The sequence below is a fragment of the Lynx canadensis genome, chromosome B1, assembly GCF_007474595.2.
Source record: "Lynx canadensis isolate LIC74 chromosome B1, mLynCan4.pri.v2, whole genome shotgun sequence".
Lineage (NCBI taxonomy): Eukaryota > Metazoa > Chordata > Mammalia > Carnivora > Felidae > Lynx > Lynx canadensis.
In genome coordinates this window covers 6,902,861-6,909,711 of record NC_044306.2, presented here as the reverse complement: position 1 = coordinate 6,909,711, position 6,851 = coordinate 6,902,861, and positions in this window count along the sequence as shown.

The following is a 6,851-nucleotide window of genomic DNA, read 5'->3' as shown; positions in this document are numbered from 1 at the left end:
AATTTCATTGTTCTCCATGTGGCTGGCCAGTTTTCCCAACACTATTTGTCGAAGAGACTATCATTTCCCCCTTGAGTGTTCTTGGCTTCCTTCTCAAATATTGGTTGACTTTATATGCAGAGGTTTATTTCTGGACTCTCTATTCTCTTCCATTGGGTCTCTGTGTCTATTTTTTTAAAAATATGTTTTAATGTTTATTTATTTTTGAGGGGGGAGGAGAGAGAATGAGGTGGGGGGGATGAGAGAGAGGAGGACAGAGGATCTGAACCAGGCTCTGCACTGACAGCAGAAAGTGTGATGTGGGGCTCAAACTCATAAACCATGAGATCATGACCTGAGCTGAAGTTGGGCGCTTAACTGACTAAGCCACCCAGGCGCCCCTCTGTGTCTATTTTTCATGCCAAAAGTTTTCAATTTTTTTTGGTTTTGATGCTGTTGTAAATAGAATCATTTCCTTTTTCAGATAATTTTTTGTTGGTGCATGGAAATGCTACTGACTTTTTTATGTTGACTTTTTATCCTCCAACTTTACTGAATTTGTTAAATAGAACAGTTTTTTGGCAGAGTCTTCAGGATTTTCTGTATATATAATCATGTCATCTGCAAATAGAAATAATTTTACTTGTTCCTTTCCAATTATGACTGCCTTTTATTTTTTTCTTGCCTGATTGCTGTGGCTAGGGCTTCCAGTACTATGTTGAATATGAGTGGAGAAAGTGGACACCCTTGTCTTGTTCCTGATCTTATGGGGGAAGCTTGCAACCTTTCATCATTGCATATGAGGTTGGCTGTGGGTATGTCATATATTGCCTTTATTATGTTGAGGTACTTTCTCTCTATACCTAATTTGTTAAGAGTTTTTTTTTTTGTCATGAATGGATATAAAATTTTGACAAATACTTTTTCATCTATTGAGATGATCATATGATTTTTACCTTTCATTCATCTATTAACTTGTGGTATTACATCTATTAGTTTGCATATCATGAACCATGCCTGCATCCCAGGGAAAGATCCCATGTGACCATGATGGATGATCCTTTTAATGTTCTGCTGAATTCAATTTGCTAGTATTTATTAAAAATGTTTGCATCTATCTTCATCAGGAATATTGTCCTAGAGTCTTCTTTTGTTGTAGTGTTCATTTCTGGCTTTGATATCAGTAATGCTGAGTTTGGGAATATTCCCTCCTCTTCAATTTTTTTGGAAGAGAATAGGAAGGATTATCATTAATTCACCTTTAAACGTTTGGTAAAAGTCACCAGTAAAGTCAACTGGTTATGGGTTTTCTTCATTTGATTACTGATTCAATGTCCTTACTAGTAATTACTTTGTTAAGATTTTATATTTCTTCCTGATTCAGTCTTGGTAGGTTATATGTTTCTAAGAATTTATTTGTTTCTTCTAGGTTGTCCAATTTTTTTAGATTATAGTTGTCATAGTAGCCTCTATGATTCTTTTTATTTCTGTTTCCAGTTGTAATGTCTTCTCTTTAATTTATAATTTTGTTGATGGGTTCTCTCTCTTTTTCCCTCATTTAGTCTTGCTAAAGCTTTGTCAATTCTGTTTATCTTTTCAAAGAAGCAACCCTCAGTTTGGTTAATCTTTTCTATTATTTTCCTGTTCTCTGTTTCATTTGTCTGTGGTCTAACCTTTATTGTTTCCTTCCTTCTGCTAACTTTGGGCTTAGTTTGTTGTTCTTTTTTTAGTTCCTCAAGGCATGAAGTTAGATTGTTATGTGAGTTCTTTCTTGTTTATTGCTATGAAATTCCTTCTGAGAAGGAATGTGTGCTTTTGCCACATTCCATAAGTTTTCTTGTGTTGTGTTCCCATTTTGTTTTTATCAAGATATTTTTTTATTTTCCCTTTAATTTCTTCTTTGATCCTTGACTTCTGAGGACAGTGTTGTTTAATTGTTCTGTATTTATCAGTTTTCCTATTACTGATTTCTTGTTTTATACCATTATGGTCAGAGAAGGTAGTTGGTATGTTTTCAGTCTTCTTGAACTTGCCAGTTCTTACTTGTTTTGTGGCCTAAAAAATGGTATGCCAGTAAATGTTCCATGTGCACCCGAGAAGAATGTGTATTCTGCTATTATCAGATAGAATGTTCTATATATGTCTGTTAGGTCCAAGTGGTCTATAATATTGTTCAAATCCACCATTTCCATATTGATTCTCTGTGTGGATGATCTATCCATTGTTAAGAGTGGGATATCAAAGCTCCAAAGCTATTGTCTTGCTGTTTATTTCTCCTTTTAGTTCGATTAGTTCTTGCTATATGTATTTTGGTGCTTTGATATTGAGTGCTTAAATATTTATAATTTTTATATCTTTTTGACAAACTGACCCATTTATCATTATATAATGACTTTCTTTGTCTTTTTAAACCATTTTTAGTTTAAAGTCTATTATACATTATTAATCGTTTGACTAACCAAAAGAAATCTGAAGAGGATTTTCACTTTTACCAAAAAAAGGCATTCATGTACTAATGTAGGTCTTCCATAAAAGGAAAGTACTATAATGTGATTTTTTAAAAATTTTTTTAACGTTTATTTATTTTTGAGACAGAGAGAGACAGAGCATGAATGGGGGAGGGTCAGAGAGAGAAGGAGACACAGAATCTGAAACAGGCTCCAGGCTCTGAACTGTCAGCACAGAGCCCAATGCGGGGCTCGAACTCACGGACCACGAGATCATGACCTGAGCCAAAGTCGGACGCTTAACCGACTGAGCCACCCAGGCACCCCTGTAATGTGATTTTTGGCAAAAAGGGGGCTATTCTTTACTTTATGCCACTTTAGCTTATGAAAGCTTTTATAGGAATGCTCTCTTTTTAGATAGTGGGGGGAAACCTGTAACTTATTTAAAATAGACAAATTTCTTGAAATACCTAAACTACCAAGCCTACATAAGAAGTCATAGTTAACACAAGAAGTCCTATATTTATTAAAGAAATCTAATGTGCAATTTAAAGCATTTGAGCAAAGAAATTCAAGACCAGATGGTGTCATTGATAAGTGTATTCTTTCAAGCATTGAAAGAACAAATAATACCAATTTTGCAAAAATTGGATGAGAGAAAACTGACCAACTAATTTTGTTTTCTTTTGTTTTATTTTTTGAGGCCATGGTATATTAATCCCAAACAAGACAGAGTCTTTTCAAGAAAATAAAATTTAAAATAGAATACTATCTCTCATGAATTCAAGTGTTATTTATAAAATTTTAGCAAATTTAACCCATTAGTGTATCAAGAGGAAAATATAATATAACCAAATGGGGTATTTTCTAGGAATACAAGATTGGTACAACATTCAAAAATTAATATATTTCCACATATCAGTAGACAGAAAAGAGAAAATGTTTGATCATCTCCACATATACAGTTGACAGCACTAACAGTTGACAATATCAACATCCACTTATGATTAAAACCTCAACAAAATAGTAAATAAATAGGGATTTACCAACCTGTTAACAATATCTATGAAAAACTTAAAGCAACAATCCTATGTCTGGAGGTCTTATATAGTGTAATAAGGTAAGAAAAATAACTTTATACGGATTAGAAACAAAGAAATAAACTATCTTATTCACAGGTGATGGTGTGTCACTTTCTATGTAGAAAATCTCAAAGCACACTGAAGAGCTACTAGAATAATTAGCGGGTTTAGTAAATTTGCAGGAAACAGTATATAAGTCACTTGTATTTACTTATGCAAGCAATGGACAACTGAAAACTGGAACAAAACAAAAACACCTCCAAAATTTACAGTAGTTTCAACAAACATGAAATAATTAGGGATAAATCTAAAACTATGTATGCAAGATTAGGGGCGCCTGGGTGGCGCAGTCAGTTAAGCGTCCGACTTCAGCCAGGTCACGATCTCGCGGTCCGGGAGTTCGAGCCCCGCATCAGGCTCTGGGCTGATGGCTCAGAGCCTGGAGCCTGTTTCTGATTCTGTGTCTCCCTCTCTCTCTGCCCCTCCCCCATTCATGCTCTGTCTCTCTCTGTCCCAAAAATAAATAAACGTTGAAAAAAAAATTTTTTAAAAAATAAAACTATGTATGCAAGATTTGTATCCTGAAAACTACAAAAGATTAAAGTGAGGAATTCTATACGACCTAAATGAATGGTAGGGCATACAGTGTTCATGGAATAGAAGACCGTTTATGGCCAAGATTTCAATTCTCCCCAAATTGATCTATATATACAATATAATGCCAACCAAACTCCCAGCATGATCTTACTTTTTTAAGAAATTGATAAGCTGAGTATAAAATTTTTTACTGAAATGAAAATATATACAGTGGGCAAATCTTTGAAAAAGAAAAGGAATATTGGAAGACTTATACTACTTTTAAAACTTACTATATATCTATAATATCAAGATAGTATAGCTTTTGTTTTAATTTTTTTTTATGTTTATTTGAGAAAAATAGACAGACCATGAGCAGGGGAGGGGCAGAGAGACAGGGAGACACAGAATCTGAAGCAGGCTCCAGGCTCTGAGCTGTCAGCACAGAGCCTGACATGGGGATCAAACTCACCAGCCATGAGATCATGACCTGAACTGAATTCACTCACCCAACTGAGCCTCCCAGGTGCCCCGCGATAGTATAGTTTGATGTCAGGATAGACATATAGGTAATAGGACAGAACAGAGTACAGACATAGATCCACAAAAATACAGTCAATTGAAATTTGACAGTGATACTGCTATAGTTTGACGTTTGTATTCCCCCCCAATTCATATGTTGAAATCCTAACGATGCTAAGTGATAATGATGTGGGAAACAAAGGCAAACAAAAAACAATTACATTTCCTTACTGCTTACAGCCTATTGATAAGTCATGAAATAGGCTTCCTCTGGGAGCTCAGTTGCCTTGATGTTGACACTAAGGGCAAAAGGCAGTCTTAGCTTAACATTATCCTTAACACACACCTGGGGGTCCACTTTAAACATAGAGAAATTCCTTTGGAAACTTCCTTTATCTCTACTTCCTGAAGATATATGTTACGAAACATCCTCCAGAGCATATGGACCACTGATAGACATCTGAAGGGTCTCATGACTGAGGGTTTACTAACCAGTAATAAATGACCTTTTCCTAGCCATAGCTACCCCCCAAAGGGTCCTGGATACCTTATTTCCCAAATTCCTTAGAGGCTTGTGCTGTCCCTAACTCCCTCCCAACTTGAAAGTATACAATCTGTCACCCTTTACAACCCCAGTGCGGCTCTTTCTGCCCATGGGTCCCATTGTTACAGAACCTGGTCTGGATCACCTGGCGGAAGAACCAAGTGGCACTCGGAGATCGTGGAAGGCAGGAAGTTTATTTCACCCCAGCGAGCTCAGAGGCAATTGCTCTCCAGAGGTCTGAGTCCTGAGTTTAAACAGAGGGGACAATTTGTAGTCTGTTATCTCCTCATTAGTAATTTGGTGCATGTGGCAAGCAGGGCAGGAAGAAGAACCCAGAACGAGGTGGTGGGGGTGGGGGGACTGGTCTTCGGGTGGGGACTGGAATTCCCCTATCAGTCCTGTTGGCCATCTCATAACAATTTTTCCTTATCATCGTCACCATACTTCTTTAAGAAAATCACCTTTTTTCACTGAAGACATCTCAATTCTTTCTTGGCTTTTGGCTCCGGACCCCAACATTTCTGCATCAATGATATTTAGGAGGTGGGACCTTTGGAGGGTGGTTAGGTCAAAGGCAGGGGCTCGTAGGGGATGAGTGCCATCTCAAGAATCCCCAGAGAGCCTGCTTCCCCCTTCCGTGTGTCAGGATACAGCCAGACGTCAGCAGTCTGCAGTCTGGAGAGGGGAATCACACCAGACCTTGACCATGCTGGCAAATCCATCTTGCATTTCTAGTCTCCTGAACTGTGAGAAATAAACCCCTGTCATTTGTAAGCCAGAACAGCTGTGGTATTTTGTTGCAGCAGCCCAAGCAGATTAGGACAGCAAACGGATACCAAGAAATGGAGATGCTGCCGTGACACACGCCTGAACGCGTGGAATGGGCTTCGGAACTGGTAACGGGCTGCAGGAGTTTTGAAAACATCCACACTGCCAGGAACAGGGCCTTTAAAGGTGATGCAGATGGAAGGTCAGAAAACAAAGTGGAAGCGCGAGCCTCAGCCTTCTTAGAGGTTACCAAGGAGCCCTGCACCGAAGGGTAGCAGAGACCCACCGCCAAGGCCATCTTTGAGGTCTCCACCGGAAATGAGAAGCGTGTCATCAGACAGTGAAGGAAAGGCCATCCGTGGCAAAGGATGTGGCAGAGTCGTGTTCATGTTCCAGGGTTTTGCAGAGGGCAGTGATGAGGTTTTTGGGTGATAGTGGGGTTTGTGGGGTGCAGAGTCAATGGCCAAGAAAGAATTCTCAAAGACATCTTTGGTGCAAAAAGGTGATTTTATGAAAGCACAGGGACAGGACTCGTGGGCAGAAAGAGCTGCCCGGGACCATGAGGAGAGACTGGTTATATACTATGGAGTCTGGGAGGTAAAGCCCAGGAGAAGTTTCCAGTGAGATTTTCATATGCTAAAGAAGACTCCCAGAATACTGGCGGCCTAGCTATTGTCAAACTAGGGTTGTTTGCCCTCTAGCAAATCATTAGCATTAAGACACAGGGAGTTCCTGGAGAAGCGTTTTTCTCTGTTTTTTCTCTGCCTGCCTCAAGTATTTGTCAGTGGGCTGCAAGGTGTACGAAATTTAGTTCTATCTGCCGTATCCTTCTGCCTTTGTTCCCACATTGAAACAGGGCGCTGTCGAAAAAACAAACAAACAAAAAAACCACAAGACACCGAATAGAAGCGAGACAAGGCCGTGCCAAACCTG